We start from the raw sequence: 17,930 nt of genomic DNA, 5'->3' as shown, positions 1-17,930 counted from the left end.
TCTGACATTTATATGTTGGAAGAAATGTACTACTGATTTTGTTTATAAAGCAGAGTGCCGGTCCACACAGAGATGATTCATTCTGGAAACCCAGAGGAACATCGTGACTGGGAAAATTAAGGCACAATTATTTCAGCAGAAATCACACTAAAGTGACTCTCTTAGCTTGGTTATTCTCTAGTTAATCTACACATATGTTGAAGTCAATGGATCAGATTAACCAAAAGTAGAAGTAACTGAACTCCCATGAATTGGTCTGAAAATAGATTCTTGAGAGAGATTAGAATTGAGAATGAGCTTAATGCAATCACTATGACTTGGGTGTAGCCACAGGGGACACAAGTAATTTAAGTAAATAGGTAAAATTTAATTAACACTATTGCAATAACTTGAGGAAAGTTTGTTAATATATGGGGTGTTTGTATAATCTAGAGTTTTAATAAATATACATCTGCGACTGTCAGAAGGAGTTTCTGCTGAGCTGACTATTTTTTTTCCATGTGATTAAAAAGATGGATACATCAGGCAAGGGTGGCCTGAAGATAATTGTTATTAATATTTTTTTCAGTTCATTTTCCTTGTTCGTATTCTACAGTTATAAACAGTTTTGAATATCTTTCTATTTTCCCATAAAACAGAATGAGCTGAACAGAGACACAAATTGTCTAGTTACATCTCTCCCTGTAACTTAATAATTCAGCTTTCTGGTTTGTGCATTCATCTGTGGTATGTCTGGTTGGTGAGTCAGTTCCCCTAAACCTATTTAACTCTGATCCATTAAGTTTATGAATTTGTATGACTGCTGTGAATGACTCAAACTAAAATTCCCACCCCCTAATCAGTGTCTGAGTGGCTGGCTGGTTTATTTTATAAGAGCTCCATGAATCTCTCTCTATTTTTTCACATAAGGCATGTTTAGGGATAAAGGACCAGTGGCGTGTTACCTCAGCACCTCCCAACATACCTGGCTCAACACACAAAAAATGTTCAACATTAGGAGGAGATTTGGACCAGGGAATAACCAGATTGCAATGTTCAAAATAAGGATGAACTGAAGGAATTGAAAGCAGTTATAAATAGCAAAAATATAGACATTTAAAAGTAGGAACAAGGAAGAAAGTCCAAAATAGATAAAACATTAGAAGGCAGGGGAAATAGTAAGAGCTGTAGGTTTAAGAGGCTCCATCCTGTGCAGAAAGAAAGGAAGGGGGTTATGATGAAGCAGAAAGTCAGATCTAAGTTGTGTGACAGTCATCAGAATAATTCAACAAAGAAGACTGGGACCTGTGTTAGAATAAGTCAGGTTTAGGGAGAAGAATTATATTAGAGGGAGAGTAAGTATTGAAGTTACATGGGGTAATATTGGGTGGGAGACAACCTGAGTCTGAAAAGTAAGGGATGACGGTATCAACGCATCTAATTCCCTTGTGACTGTGTTTTCTCTGTACAAACCATGCCTTCTTTGACTACACTGAAATGACCACCTCTGAATTTCAATTTAAGCTATGAGTGGAGAGTATTAAGTAAAAAATCAATATTCTTTTTACTTGTGTAAGCAATAACCAACAACAAAAGAAATAAAATGTGCTTTGAAAAAGAAAACAAAAGATTCTTAAGACAAGAAAAGAAAGAAAATCCAGTGACATAATCTGTCAAAAAAAGAATGATCACTGCAACACAGGTACAATTAATCTATGAATTGGAAACTTCTTTCAACCTAGAGTAATCTGTCTTTATCACTGCATTTAAAACCCAGAGATAATTGAAATTCATTTATTTGCTCACTTGTTTGATTATTTATTAACTTTAAGGTACCAGTTGCTGTGATAGAGACTAAAGAAACAAATAAGGAGAAAAAAATTAGAGATTTTGTGAGGCTGAGATTTTCTTAAGATTTTAGGATTTGGTTCAAAGGAAAAATATGTAAACTTGAATCTGCAGTTTCCCTTCATTGTTCTAGCCAGCAAATGATAATTTTGACATATGAACATTTTACGGACAAATGGATGGATGAAATGAACTTTTATATTCTTTTAGAAAGTTATATATGATTTGTATGTTGTCTGAGGCAATTGACAATATTGACACAAATTGACACATCTTCTCTCCTCTCTAAATAGGCCTATCAGTGTTCCTAGATGCAACAGTTCTTTCCTCCTTCACTCTCCGCCTTTCTTCTCTCCTTTTATAAATATTAATTTTCTCTGCAGTGTGCTCACTGCTGAGAACATAAAGATGAGCATTACATGTGCTGCCATCAGGACCTAATGGCCTTACTAGTAAGAGAATTTAGACATGCAGCCCCTTGCAATAGAGCATTAATGTCCTACCACAAAATAGGTACAAGAAAGAATGCGGCACAGCTAGGGGAGAGTGAGATTTCAGCAGAGGCTGCAGCTTAGACAAGGTTATAAGTAAGCTAAATATAAACAATAAATGGATTTTTTTTTTTGAGTCAATGCAAGAGAACATAAAAAGCCTGGAAACAGGTGTGAGAGGGAATGTAAGAAGGAACAGCAAATGATTGGTTTTCCTTAGAACAAAAGGAGGATGAACGGACCTGAAAGAAAAGGTTGCAGTTACTTCTCCAAGGGTTTGTACACTATCCGGGGATTTCACTTTACATTTTAGACCTTGTAGATTCAGTAACACGTGTCAAGCACAGGAATATCATCCTGTGTGGAGGATATAGTAGAAGAATGTAAGTCTGAGGTCAGTGTTGTGTTTCCACAATACAGGGAAAACATAAGACTTGACTTACAGGAGGACTGGTGACTCTTTTTTCACTTCATGTTCATCCCTTTCAAATTTAAAATGAATCTTAGAAAGATTGTTTCAACAATTAAATATTCACTGAAGTCGTGTTAAAAATAATATCACTATTTTACCACTGAAAAGAAAATATTTGTGAGACATGATCCATGATTTTACAGTGTTTGCAGCTTCTTAAATATCGTAGCAATTGTTGGAGTTATTTAGATCAGATCTATTCTTGGTTTCGGGACTGAATGAAAATTAATTTGAGTCATTTGACCCTACACAGGGTGGGTCATTTTAGTGTAAACTAGAACCTTCTACTCTATCCCCCACTCCCAGAAAAATAGAAAAAAAAACAAACAAAACAAAAAACAAACCTCTAATTCACAAATCTGTTTTCAATCTATCATGTTCATGGAAAACTCATATTTCAGTGTGGCTGAGTATATGGCATTTTCCCAAGGTCTACACAAATTCACATATGACTTAACAAAGAGAATCTAGGTTTTGATTATGAAGATACAACACAAATAAAATATACTTCAGGGAATACACCTTTTCTAGAGCAGTTCTATGACAGACATAACTCAACTTTAGTGTTTCATTTAACTGAAAGATTCCTGTGTGCTGCAGAAAATCAGGTTATCATTTGGCTATAGGCTGCATGCTTTGCAACAGACAATTTTATTCCAAGACAATCTCTAGCCATGGGGTGAAGAAGCCTCAGAGTGCTGACAACTTCTCTGCTGTTAATTCTACCAAAAAAAAAAAAAAAAAAATCCCTAAGAAGAAGCTTGTTAAGTGTAAATTTAACTTTCTTTATCTAAATTTTTAAAGATTTTGTTAGGTAAAATGCATAATATATGTATATATCATAAAATACTTTTAGTATGGCTTACCATATAAAGCAAAGTTGTGGTGGGGAGAGAGAAAGAGATACTGTTCTTTCTGATCATGTTTATTGCTGGAGTGTGAGCAGGAAATTGGAAAGGAATAGAAGCTCCACTGTGCTTAATTGTGCTAAACTGATCCACTCTGTTTAACTGATACTCTTGCAGACCCAAAATGATGTATGTTCATGAATGCAGTAGGGTCATTACTCAAAGAATGTTGATGTTAGAGCAGACTTATGGAAGTGCAACTCCCTTACAGATTAGGGGAACATTCCATGACACCCAGGAGCAACTTGAACTCTTTTCCTGACAGTAAGTGAAAAAAGCAAACATAGGTAGAAAGATAGATGGAAAGTAGGTAGGTAGGTAGGTAGATAGATAGATAGATACACACATATATATGTATATGCATAATTAATATGAGTTTCTGCTATTTAGGCATAACTTTGATGAGGAAGAGGCTGAGAATAATGAAGGAATTTCTTTTGCCACATTTTAATGTTTCTAATTATACATTTTTATATTTTTATGGATGTGAAATTTTCTCTCTCAAAATGTATGCTCATCTGTTATAGTTATCTGAGAATTAAACAAAGACCAGTTACAAAATGCAAGTTCAAAAATATAAAAAAAACACTGTATGTGTTTCTTTTTTTCTTCCTTTTTACTCTTTTTAGATTGTTTGGTTAATTTCCAACAAACCTGTACTATATTTCTCACAAATGGGCAATATGTTGGCAGTTTGGTGATTTCTTCAGAAATCTTACAATGGAAAGGCTCTGAGTAGATCTCAGAATTTTATTTATTCCCTCTTCTTCAGAACATAAGGAGAGTTTGCATTTTTTTGCAGCCTATCAAAACCAAAATAATAATAACAATGACAATAATAGCAATAATAATCCCAAACACGTATAATTTAGAAGAATATTAATTTAATTTACTTGAAATAGATATTTGTCACAGTAAGAATATCACTGCTCCATGAGAGTTTAGTGTGGGTTTGTAGTGACAATTTCTGGGTTTTCATCAGTTACCCCACAAGCGGCCACCAGAGCAGAGCCCAGAGAAGGAAATCAGAAATCAGTTCTTCCCTACTAAAGGGACATAAAGACTTGTGATCTCTGAACTTGGGGATAACAATAGATTTGATTCGTGTTTGGCTCATAGTTTTTTGCAGAATTGCAAGGCTCTACACCATCTCTCATTGGTCACACTAAGAATATGCTATAATGTTCTGCTGACTTCTATCAAGAATGAGGAAGTGGTAAAATCAGTTATAGACTTAATATCAAGCATTAAGGAATGTCTAGCATTTACTGTGGCATTTGCAATGTCTATTGGCATCATTAAAATTAGAAGTAGGGAATTAAATAGACTGAGAAATAGCAGATTAGAGAATCATTTTCAAAATGTGGTCTGTATCAGAATCACCTGACCTGCTTGGTATTTTTGCATATTCATTGGTCCTGTGACTTCAAAGTTCTATGGTAAAGCCTAGTAATGTGCATTTTAAAAACAGCTTTATGCTCACCAAATTGTTATTTTCATTGAGTTATGAGAAACAATGGTTTCCAAACAATGCATAATTTGTTAATTATTTCTAATGTTCAGTTCAGACCTCTCTGAAAATAATTCTGTATGAAAAAACATGGCCTTTACACTATACAGAGATCCTCTCTTGCTTGGAAAAAGCTCAATATGGAAATGCTATCAGAATAGCCTGTAATAACCCTTGCTCTCCTTTACCATATGTGACTATAACAGATGTAGATAATGGATGAATGATTCTACAGACAAAATATTAAGTGCAGAAGTTGGCCCTGAAATACTCTGTTCAATGGTGAATGATGGAACAAAGGAAAACATAATTCAGAGGTGATAGGAAGATAATAAAATTGTTTGCATAATTCTAATTTTCAACTTCATTATGATGTTTCTATCACCTGAAGCTTCTCCTTACAAATGGGGGAACATTTACATTATTTTAGTTTTTATTGAAATACAGTTGACATACAATATTATGTTAGTTACAGGGCTATGACAAAGTGTTTTGACATTTAAATACATACTGGAATGATCATTACAATGTTTGGTAACACTAACACTGTAATAATAAAAAGTTATTACAGTGTTATTGATGATATTCCTTATGCTGTATAATACACCCCCATGACTTTTATTTTCTAACTGGAAGTTTGTATCTGTTAATTCCCTTCACCTATTTTGCCTGCATGCCCCATCGCCTCTGGCAAACACTCATTTTTTCTCTGTACTTATGAGTCTGTTTTCATTTGGTTTTGTCGGTTCATTTGTTTTGTTTTTTAGATTCTACATATGAGATCATACTAAATTTGTCTTTCTCTGTCTGACTCATTTCACTTAGTATAATGACCTCTAGATCCATCCATGTTGTCACAAATGACAAGATTTTTTTTATATCTGAGTAATACTCAATTACATATATATACCACATATTCTTTATCCATTCATCTATTGATGGACAATTAGATTGCTTCCATTATCTTGGCTACTGTAAATTATGTTGCCATGAACATAAGGTTGTGTATATCTTTTTGAATTAGTGGGTTTTTTCCTTTGGGTAAATATCCAAAAGTTAAATTGCTGGATCATATGGTAGTTCTATTTTTAGTTTCTTGAGGAATTTACTGTTTTCCATAGTGGCTGTACTAATTTACAATCCCAGCAACAGTACATGAGGCTTTACTTTTCTCCACATCCTCACCAACACTTGTTATCTGTTGTCTTTTGAATGATAGCCATTCTGATAGACATGAGATTATACCTTGCTGTGGTTTTGATTTGAATTTTCCTGATCATTAGTGAAGTTGATTAGTGATATTCATTTGTCTGATGGCCATCTGTAGGTCTTCTTTTGAAACATCTATTCAGATCCTCTGTCCATTTTTAATCAGATTGTTTCTTAATCAGATTGAATTGTATGAGTTTTCTTTATATTTTGTAAATAACCCCTTTTTGGATATGTAATTTTCAAACATCTTCTCCCATTCAGTAGGCTGTCTTTTCATGTTTTCTCATGGTTTTCTTTACTGTGCAAAAACATTTTAGGTGATGTAGTCCCATTTGCTAATTTTTGATTTTGTTTCCCTTGCCTGAAGAAAAAGATCCAAAAACATATTTCTAAGACTAATGTCAAAGAGAAAGAAATATCTATGTTTTCTTCTAGAAGTTTTATGGTTTCAGGCCTTAGATTTAAGTCTTTAATCCATTTTGAGTTTATTTTTGTATGTGGTGTGAGCAAGTAGTCCAGTTTCATTCTTTTGTATGTAGTTGTACAGTTTTCCAAACTCCATTTACTGAAGAGGCTGTCTTTTTATTGTATATTATTGCCTCCTTTATCATAGATCAATTGATAATATGAGTTTATTTCTGGGCTCTCTAATCTGCTCCATAGACCTATATGTCTACTTTTGTGCCAGTGTCATACCCTTTTGATTTGTGTAGCTTTGGAATACTCAACTGACTCTTGAGTAATGCTGGCGTTAGGGGTGCTAACGCTCATGAAGTAAAAAATCTGTGTATAACTTATAATGGGCTCTCTGTATATGAGGTTCTTCCATATCTGAAGTTCTTCAGCATCCATGGTTCACCTTCCTTGGATTCAGTCAGCCTTGGATCCTGTAGTTCTGTAGTATTTACAACTGAAGATGATCCACATATAAGTGGACACATGAAGTTCAAACCTGTGTTATTCAAGGGTTAACTGTAGTTTGAACTCAAGGATCGTGATACTACAAGCTTTCTTCTTTCTCAAGATTGCTTTGGCTATTTGCAGTCTTTTGTGGTTCCATACAAATTTTAGGATTATTTTTTTTCTAGTTCTGTGAAAATTATCATTGATATTTTGATAAGAATTGCACTGAAACTACAGATTACCTTGGATAGCGTGTACTTTTTAAATATATCTTTCCATTTGTGTTGTCTTCATTTTCTTTCATTAATGTCATATAGTATTCAGAGGACAGAGTACAGAGTTTTCACGTCCTTGGCTAGATTTATTTCTGGTTTTTTTTTTTTTTTTTTTTTGATGTAATTGTAAATGAGATTGTTTTCTTAATTTATCCTTCTGATAGTTCATTATGAAAGATGTCTGTAAATGAATTTTGGACCATGCAACTTTACTGAATTCATTTACTAGTTCTAATCATTTTTCAGTGGAGTTTTTAGGATTTTTATATATAGCATCATATCATCTGTAAAGAGTGACAGTTTTAATTTTTTTCTTCAGTTTGGGTTCTTTTTATTTCTTTTGTTTTTTTGTCTGATTGCTTGCTATGGTTAGAATTTCCAATACTATGTTGAATAAAAGTGGTGAGAGTGGGCATCCTTGTCTTGTTCTTGATCTTAGAGGAAATGCTTTCAGCTTTTCACCATTAAATATGAGGTTGGTTGTGGTTTTGTCACATATGGGCTTTAATATGGTGAGATATACTCTCTCTATACCCATATTGTTGAGAGTTTTAATCATAAGTGGATCTTGAATTTTGTCAAAGATCTCTCTGCATCTCTCAAAATGATCATGTAATTTTTATCTCTCATTTTGATAATGTAATGTATCACAATGATTGATTTGAAGGTGTTGAATCATCCTTACATCCCTGGGATAAATCCCACCTGATCATGGTTTATTATCCTTGTAATATATTGTTGCATTTGATTTGCCAATATTTTGTTGAGGAGTTTTGCATCTATGTTCATCAGTGCTTTTGGCCTGTAATTTTCTATTTTATGGTGCCTTTGTTTCACTTTGCATCTAGGGAGATGCTGGAACATGGAATGAGTTTGGAAACATTTTTTTTCATCATCAGTTTTTTTGGAATAACATGAGATACTTAGGTGTTAACTCTTCTCTAAATATTTGGTAGAATTCACCTGTGAAGCTCTCTGGTCCTGGACTTTTGTTTGTTGGGAGTTCTTTAATTACTGATTCAATTTCATTACTAGTAATCAGTCTGTTCAGTTTTTCTATTTCTTCCTGATTCAGTCTTGGAAGACAGTACGTTTCTAGGAATTTGTCCATTTCTTCCAGGTCATTGAATTTGTTGACTTATAATTGCTTGTATTAATCTCTTCTGATTCTTTGCACGTCTGCGGTATTGGTTGTAACTTTTCCTCTTCTGTTTTAGATTTTAATTATTTTGTCCTCTATCTTGCTTTTTGATGAGTCTGGCTAGAGGTTTATGATTTTCCTGTTATCTTTACAATGAACCAGGTCTTAGTTTCATTGATCTTTTCTATTGCTTTTTAGTCTCTCTTTCAGTTACTTCCACCCAGATCTTTATTATTTCCTTCCTTCTGCTAAATTTATGTTTTTTTCTTCTTTTTCTAGTTTTTTTAAGTGTAAAGTTAGGAGGTTTATTTGAGATTTTTGTTTGTTTGTTTGTTTCCTGACATAGGTCTGTATCATTATAAACTGCCCTCTTGGAACTGCTTTTTCTATATCCCAAAGATTTTGGAGGGTTGTGTTTCCATTTTCATTTGTCTCCATGTATTTTTAATTAATTAATTGATTAATTAATTTGGCTGCATCCTGTCTTAGTTGCAGCACGTGGGATCTTTGTTGCAGCATGTGGAATCTTTTGTTGCAATGCACAGGCTCTTCATTTCAGCGCATGGGTTTTTCTCTAGTTGTGGCTCTCGGGCTCTAGAGTGTGCAGGCTCAGTAGTTGTGGTGTGCAGGCTCTCTCTTTGTGGCTTGCAGGCTCCAGAGTACATGGGTTCAGTAGTTGTGGCATGTGGGCCCTCTAGTTGTGGTGTGCAGGTTCTAGAGCACACAGGCTCAGTAGTTGTGGCACGTGGGCTTAGTTGGCCTGCAGCAGGTGGGATCTTAGTTCCTCAAAAAGAGATTGAGCCCACTTCCTCTGCATTAGAAGACAGTTTCTTAACCACTGGACCACGAGGGAAGTCCCTCCATGTATTTTTTGATTTTCTCTTTGACTACTTTGTTAACCCATTGTTTTTTTAGTAGCATATTTTTTAGACTTCACATGTTTATGTTTTTCTACTTTTTTTGCAGTTAATTTCTAATCTCATATCACTCTGTTGGAAAAAGTTGCTTGATATGATTTCAGTTTTCTTAAATTAGTGAGACTTGTCTTATGGCCAATCATGTGATCTACCCTTTCATGTGCATTTGAAAAAGGTGTGTATTGTGCTATTTTTGGATGGAATGTATTGTATATATCTATTAAGTTAATATGACCTATGAAGTCTAATGTATCTAATATTTTTTCCTCTCCAAACTATATTTTTTTGATATAACACCTACTGTACTATTATGATGTAATACCTACTATTATAATAGTACTGTCAATTTCTCCCTTTATGTCTGTTGATATTTCCTTAATGTATTTAGGTACTTCTAATTGGGTGTATATATATTTACAGGTGTTATAGATTCTAATTGGATTAATCTCTTTATCATTATGTAATGTTCTTCTTTGTCTCTTGTTGTAGTCTTTGTATTAAAGTCTATTTTGTATGATACAAGTATTTGCTACCTTAGCATTTGTTTCATTTCTATTTGCATGGAATAACTTTTCCACCCCCTCCCTTTCAGGCTGTGTGTGTCCTTAGATATGAAATTAGTCTCTTGCAGGCAGCGTATAGATAGGTCTTATTTTGGTATCTGTTCAGCCACTCTATGTCATTTGAATGGAACATTTAGTTCATTTATATTTAAAGTATTTATTGATACATGTGTACTTGTTGCCATTTTGTTTTTTTTTTCTAGTTTGTTTTGTAGTACTTCTTTGTGTCTTTCTTTACTCTTGCTCTCTTTCCTTGTGATTTGATAATTGTTTCTAGTATTATGCCTGTATTCTTTTTTTTGTATGTACATCTAGGATAAGTTTTTGGTTTGCGTTTACCATGAAGTTCATATATAACTATAGATAGATAGATGATAGATAGATAGATAGATATTATAGATAGATAGATATAGATATATAACTATATATTCATATATATATATATTTTTTTTTTTTTTTGATGATCTCAAACTCACATTCCAACAGCCCTACATGTTTACTTGTTACTCATTTTACGTTCCTGGTGTCATATTTTTCATTTCAAAATTTTGTGTATTCCTTAAATGCTTACTATAGATATAGATAAATTTACTACTTTTGTCCTTTAAACTTTCTATTTGCTTTATAGATGACAATACACTCTCTTTCATGTATATTTGCTTTTATCAGTGAGATTCATTTTTCCTTTCATAATTTTCTTATTTCTGCTGTCTTTTCTGCTTTAATAAATCCCTTTAATATTTCTTGTAAAAACATTTTAGTGGCACTAAACTCTTTCAGATTTTGCTTGTCTTAAAACTGTGTATCTCTCCTTCAATTCTGAATGATAACTTTGCTGAGTAGAGTATTCTTGGCTGTATGTTTTTTTGTTTGTTTGTTTGTTTGTTTGTTTGTTTTTTTCCTTTCAGCAGTTTAAATATACCATACCACTTCTCTGGCTGCAAAGTTTCTGCTGAAGAGTCAGCTTATTGTCTTGTGGGAGTTCCCATTTATGTAACTAGCTGCTTTCCTCTTGCTGCTTTTAAGAATCTCTCTTTATCTTTAAAGTTTTAAATTTTATTTATTTTTTAAAGTCTTTATTGGCTTTTTTACAATATTGCTTCTGTTTTTATGTTTTGTTTTTTTGGTTGTGAAGCATGTGGGTTCTTATCTCCCCGACCAGGTATTGAACCCAAACCCCTTGGATTGGAAAGTGAAGTCTTAACCACTGGACCACCAAGGAAGTTTCCTTACATTTTAATTATAAAGTGTCTTGGTATAGATCAAATTGGGATTATCTTGTTTAGGACTGTCTGTGCTTTCTGAACCTGTATGTCTGTTTCTTCCCCCAGTTTAGTGAAGTTTTCAGCGATTTTATCTGCAAATAAGTTATCTGCCCCTTTCTCTCCCTTCTTCTTGTATCCCTATAATGTGAATGTCAGAAAGCTTGATTTTATCTCAGAGGTCACTTATACTATCTTAATTTTTTTAAATTCTTTTTTTCTTTTTTTCTGTTCAGCCTGTTTAATTTCCACTACTCTGTCTTCCAGATTGCTGATGTGTTCTTTGGTATTATGTAATCTACTGTTGATTCTCTCTAGTGTATTTTAAAATTTTAGTTATTGATTCTTCAGCTCTGATTGATTCTTTTTATGTTTTCTAACTTGTTGATGATGTTCTCACTGTATTCATCCATTCTTCTCCCAAGACCAGTGTTTTTATAATCATTACCTTAAACTTTATCAGGCAGATTGCTTATACCATTTTGTTTAGTTGTTTTCTAAGGTTTTTGTCTTTTCCCTTTATTTGTAACATCTGTCACCTTATTTTGCCTAATTTTCTGTGTTTATTTCTATGTATTAGGTAGGTCTGTTTCTTTTCCTAATCTTGGAGAAGTAGCTTTATATAGGAGACAGCCTATGGGACCTAACAGGTTGCAGGTTGCTTCCCTCTGGCTACCACAACTAGATGCTCCAGGAATACACCTTATGTGAGCTCTGTATGCCCTTCGGTTGTGGCAAGGCTGACTACAGTGGGCATGCTGGTGGGCAGGGATAGCTCCAGCTGGCTGACTGTGTAACCCAGCAGTGCCTGTCTGCTGTAGCCCATTGGTGAATGGTCAGGCCTCTGTGCTAATAGGCTAGAGAGATAATTCCAAAATGGTGCTTACACAGTGTAAGCACAATAGACCAATACCCCCAAATGACTCCTGTGAGCATTTCTGTCCCCAGGGGAATCCCAGCTGCCTCCTGCCTGAGCCTCACTCAGGGTCCCCAGTCAGAGATTCTGCACAGAGAAGATAAGTCCCCAGGAAGGCAGGTTTTGAAAACCAGCAAGGCTTGCATTCAGAAGATCCAGAGAACTATAGGAAACAGAGACTCTGTTCTTAAAGGGAACATGCAAATTCTTACATGCTCTGATTCCCAGTGCAGAGGCAGAAGATTGACAGGCCCTTGGGGCAGACCCACTTGCTGATCTTGACAAGCCTTCTGCATAGGCAGAGAGGACCACTGCAGTTATGATTCCCTCCTACTTGGGAGTCACTGACCTGGGGGTGTGGATCCTGACTAGACCAAGTCTCCACCCCTCCTACCCATCTTATTGTAGCTCCTTGTTTATATATTTAGTTGTGGAAAATTTTTTTTCTGCTCACCCTCAGGTCATTCTCACAGATAGATACTCTATAAGTAGTTGTAATTTTGGTGTGTCAATGGAAGAAAGTGAGTCCAGAGTCTACCTCTCCTCCATGTTGATACCCCTCCTACATTATTTTTAAAAAGCCAAATAAAGCACAAATACTAGAGAATATGTAGCCTTTATAAAGTTTTTTGTTTAAGTTATCACAAGATGTTCTTTGATAGAATCTATCAAGAAATGTTTACATATGCTGAAAATATTTAGAAAGATGTACTTAAGCATCTATTTTAAAATATATTTAGATTTGACCAAATGACTGGAAGACAACTTGTAGCAAAGCATTGCATTTTATGGTTATTATTGAATGATACAATTTTGAACACAAATGAGTATACATAGAGAGTTAATAAGCTATTTCATTTCATTTTCATTCAAAATGTGATTTCCATTCTATCACTTAATTATTCTTTTTCAGAACCAAACTTATTGTGGTTAATAATGTAGACTCAACTGACTGTTGCTGCTACTTATTAGCTTATATATCCTCCCCATGTCTCAGTTTCCACTTCCTTACAATTAAGGAAATGGTGATACCTACCCTAGGTGTAGGTAAAATCAGTTACTATATTTAAAGTAGTTGGAACAGTGCCTGCCTTATAGTAGATGATATATCAGTGTTAGTTATTATTAGTAGTAGTATAGGTTTTTACTTTTATACTTTCTGATATTTTCTGAGTATAAAGAATAAGTGTCCTTTTGTAAACAATAAATGTATAAGTGATAAAACAAATAGTATAATCATATTTCATATTATCACCAAGAAAATAAATATGTTATAAGTGGTTTCATTTCATTCTGTTTTCTTTTTCAGTAATTGTGCAGGTCTTCTCATGTAATATCTGATGAATAAAAGAAATGTGAAAACATTTTCTCCATATAGTATTACTACAGAACTTCTAAGAAGAAATTTGTTCAGTAAGAGCACAGATGTTCCAATCTTCATTTCCATGAGATGCCAAGATATGTCTGCTGGGAACAAAACTAGGGGTAATATGTGTAAATCATAGTATGTTAAGTGCATTATGTATTAAGTGTTTGCCTATTAGTGCTAGAAAAATAATGTCTTTTAAACTTCTACCTCCTGTTGTCTACCCCATAGCAAGAGAACTGGATTACACTAATAAAAGACTAATGAGTAACTTAAATTCTGTACCACACATCACCAAGAGGTTCTGCAAGATAAGTGTTATCTGGTATTTAGTTTTCCCTGAGAAGAAAAGAATTTGACTGCTTCTTCCTCTATTAGAGATTGTGTAATACATATTGTTATTGCAGTTAAAAGCAACCACATTTTCTGTGATCCTTGCCACATGGGCTATCAATTTAGATTAAATATTAAATTATACAGAGTAATGGTGCAATCAACCTCCATCCCTCCATGAATTACCATATTGACAAGATCTTAGCAACATGTATATTGTGTCAGGGCATTGTAACTGTTAGACATATTTGTTCTTTAAGGTAGAGAAGCAGGATCACCATGTATCTTCTTAATTCTCCTATTCCCGGCCAATTGCTGAACTTGTATAACTAATTACAACAAAATGCTCTTTTGTATTTTGAGATTATTAGTCATATGTGTCCATTTCAACTATTCCCCTTGTTATCCTCTAGCTGTATGAAAATGTATTTCTTATATAACATGTCCTGAAGCAACTCCATAGATATACCACACTGCTTCAAATATATGCATTTGAGGCTTCATTTGTTCTCTGCCTGAGTTCCTTTTCTAGTTCCTAGACTAAATAATAGAGTCTGTCATTTATTACTAGAGTCACTTGCTTAAATAAATTTTATCCCTTGCCCTGATGTTTTTTAATTAATAAACATGTAAGATGCTATTCTGGAAAAGCCTTCTCTTTCTTATATTTCTTGCTTGGTGGCATAGTTGCAACTTAGCATGTCAGATGTTTTTAATCCATTTAATTTATCTATGATGTTTTATTAAAATTCTACTTAACAAAATACCTTAGTACTCAGAATGATCAATAAAACTGTAATTTCCTGGTAAAAAGTGAAACCTATATTGTATCTCTCTAAAATCCTTTCTTTTTTAAATGAAAAGTTCCAATATTTTGAGTGGACAAAATATATTTAACAACACTAGATTGCTGTTGAAATGCTTGTTTATGTTCCTATTGGTTTTCCTCCTAAACCTTTTTCTGGGAATGGGACCCACTTTGGGCACAGTGCAGTCCTCAGATCCTGAGAGGCCATTTCTTCTGTTCCTCTAAGGTTCATTTCTCAGGTATCCTTGTCTGTATCAGCAGGGCAGGGTTAATTTAACCTGTTTTGCAAACACAGTGGAGAAGAGAAGTGAAATGGATGTTTTTTTTTTTTTTTTGGAAGAATCCGGTCAGATATCACATGATAAAAATGCCCCATTATTTTACTCTCACATCACAAATGATTATCACGGTTCAGGCACTTCCACTCACTTATTGAATTATGTATATTTAAATAGCATCTTCATGGTTAATTCCAACTATGTTATTGTTGTGTTTGGAAGACTCATATTTATCCTACTTTTAAGTTTTTTTTTTTTTTTCTGAAACCATATTTGAATACAGAAAGGGAGCTTGTTATTTAGATTTCTCATTTTATTTATTTAAGTGATGTACCCCAATGTCCACACTATTCAAATGCTGAATAAAATAATGAATAATTTAAACAGTAATTTACACAGTAATCTTTTCTTTAGGTATTTCTTGACAATTTGAATTTTCATGCTTAAATTTATATTGCAATGTCAAAGTAATTCTTTACTCTGCATATATCTATTTTCCTATGTCTAAGTATGCATAAATGAATTATGATAAAAAATTTGTGCTTCATTCATTGAGTAATATTGTTCTAAGATTAAATATTTCCTTGAGCAATAATGGGTATCATGCATTGAACCATGAACAAAAATAACAAAATAGTTCTAATCATGACATTTTATAAGAATTTCAGTAAAATACTATGTGATGAATATAAGATAATGAGTAGTGATTAAAGTTACCACCTGTTTCAATTTAATAAAAGAAAAAAGAATATTCAAGTCAGAAAATGAATATGGATTATATTATGCTGAATATGCATCTATTTTTGTTATACTTGAGGCTCTTTTATAAATTATCTCTAATTCAGAGATTAGTTTTTTGGGAAACTTAGATTTCCAGCATAGTGCCATGCTTAGAATTTAAAATAAAAAAATGAAACTAAAAACAAAAACATCTTTTTAACTGAGCATTCACTATTTGAGCAAACAAAGAATTAAATTATTAAAAAGAGCTAATAAGCTAAAAGCCCAAATACCAGATATGATAAGGCTTACATTATGGAAATCCTTCACAAATAAAAATAAATATTGTTTATCTAAAAGAGTTAACAGTTTTTGATAGAAAATTAAAAGTACAGGAGAAGCAAGATGGGGATGGAAGATTCAAAAAAAAAGAAAAGACTGGAAAGAAACAATGGAATAATGGGAAAAAAAGATTTAGCAGCCAAATAATGCTAGCAGAGCCAGTCACTACTAAACATGGCAGTAGTGGAGATGATGGTATATAACAAAAAAGAAATAAAGAGAAAAAAAGAATTATTGCCAAGAAACAAGATGCAAAATTTCATATTCATGAAGTGTGCAACCCATAATGTTTTATACCATAGAGTATCCCTAACATACATGAGCTTGGAAGGCAAGTAGATAAAAAGAGCAAGTTAAAGACACATGGATGGAGGAATATATATGTCTCCTCTGCACACAGAGACATGGAGTAATGCTTACTTTAAGTCAGCACATACTTCAAAATCATAAGTACAGTCATGTGATTTACTTAGGAAACATTTACCCTAGGCAATGATATGAGTTTTATGGTGCCAGCTATACATAGCTAAAAACAGTGTGACAAGACTGCAATTATTATAGAGACCAATGAACACCAAATTTTTGAGAAAGGAAATGGATGAATCCTCAAAATAGCACCAAATCTGTGTTATTTGCTTCATGGTCAAAAAAGTTTCAACCATAACAGACTTTTCAAAATACTTTGAAGAGTCAGTTTTCTGGTGCACATCCACATCTAGAGACTGTATGAAATGTTATCCCTTGGTGGAACCTTATTTTTTCCCATCTGCTATCTTCTTGGACAGTGGACATTAATTACCAATGTTAACAACAGGTCAGAAAAGATATTCGTTTGTACCTTTAATCTTCAGATTACATGAGGAGAGATTTCTGGATCCAGATGGTGATAAAATGAAAGTCTGTCCATAAGGTTTTCCTGTACCTTAGTACTCTGTCAGGTTTATAGATTGAGGGGACACATAAAAATAAAATCCATAAGGGATAGAGTGTTTCTTGAATATTTTACTTTTTTTTTTTTTTTTTTTTTTTTTTTTTTTGCGATACCCGGGCCTCTCACTGCTGTGGCCTCTCCCGTCGCGGAGCATAGGCTCCGGGCGCGAAGGCTCAGCGGCCATGGCTCACGGGCGCAGCCGCTCCACTGCACATGGGATCCTCCCGGACCGGGGCACGAACCCGTATCCCCTGCATTGGCAGGCAGACTCCCAACCACTGCGCCACCAGGGAAGCCCTCTTGAGTATTTTAAAAAGCATTTTAGATACCAGAATTTAGTTTATAACCTAGGCTATTTAAGATCATAAAAACTCCAAATCTCAAAGCAGAGGAATGCTGGGATGGCAGTGGATGACACAAGGCAATTTTGCTGGAGAAAACCAATCATATGTACCATGGTGTTCATCATTATCAATGGTCTTTGTATCCCCCAAGCATGGAGCATTCTGAAAGGAAGAGTACCAGGAATACTCAGACCTGTGGTTGGAGCCATGCAGAGTCAGAACACACACACCAGAAGAATTCTCGGGACTGGGGTTGGCCTCACTGAGATCAATGAAAGAATAGGGTAAGGGCTCAGCATAACTGGCAGAATGTGCATAAAATTAGCTTCTTTTTTCTACCAAGCATGTTTTGTCTTCCCAGCCTAGTGCTTTACTAGCAAATGGAAACTATTTTATGGGACTTGAATATTC

The sequence above is a fragment of the Kogia breviceps genome, chromosome 13 (genome assembly GCF_026419965.1).
Source record: "Kogia breviceps isolate mKogBre1 chromosome 13, mKogBre1 haplotype 1, whole genome shotgun sequence".
NCBI classification, from domain to species: Eukaryota; Metazoa; Chordata; class Mammalia; order Artiodactyla; family Physeteridae; genus Kogia; species Kogia breviceps.
Note: the sequence above shows the minus strand (reverse complement) of the source record.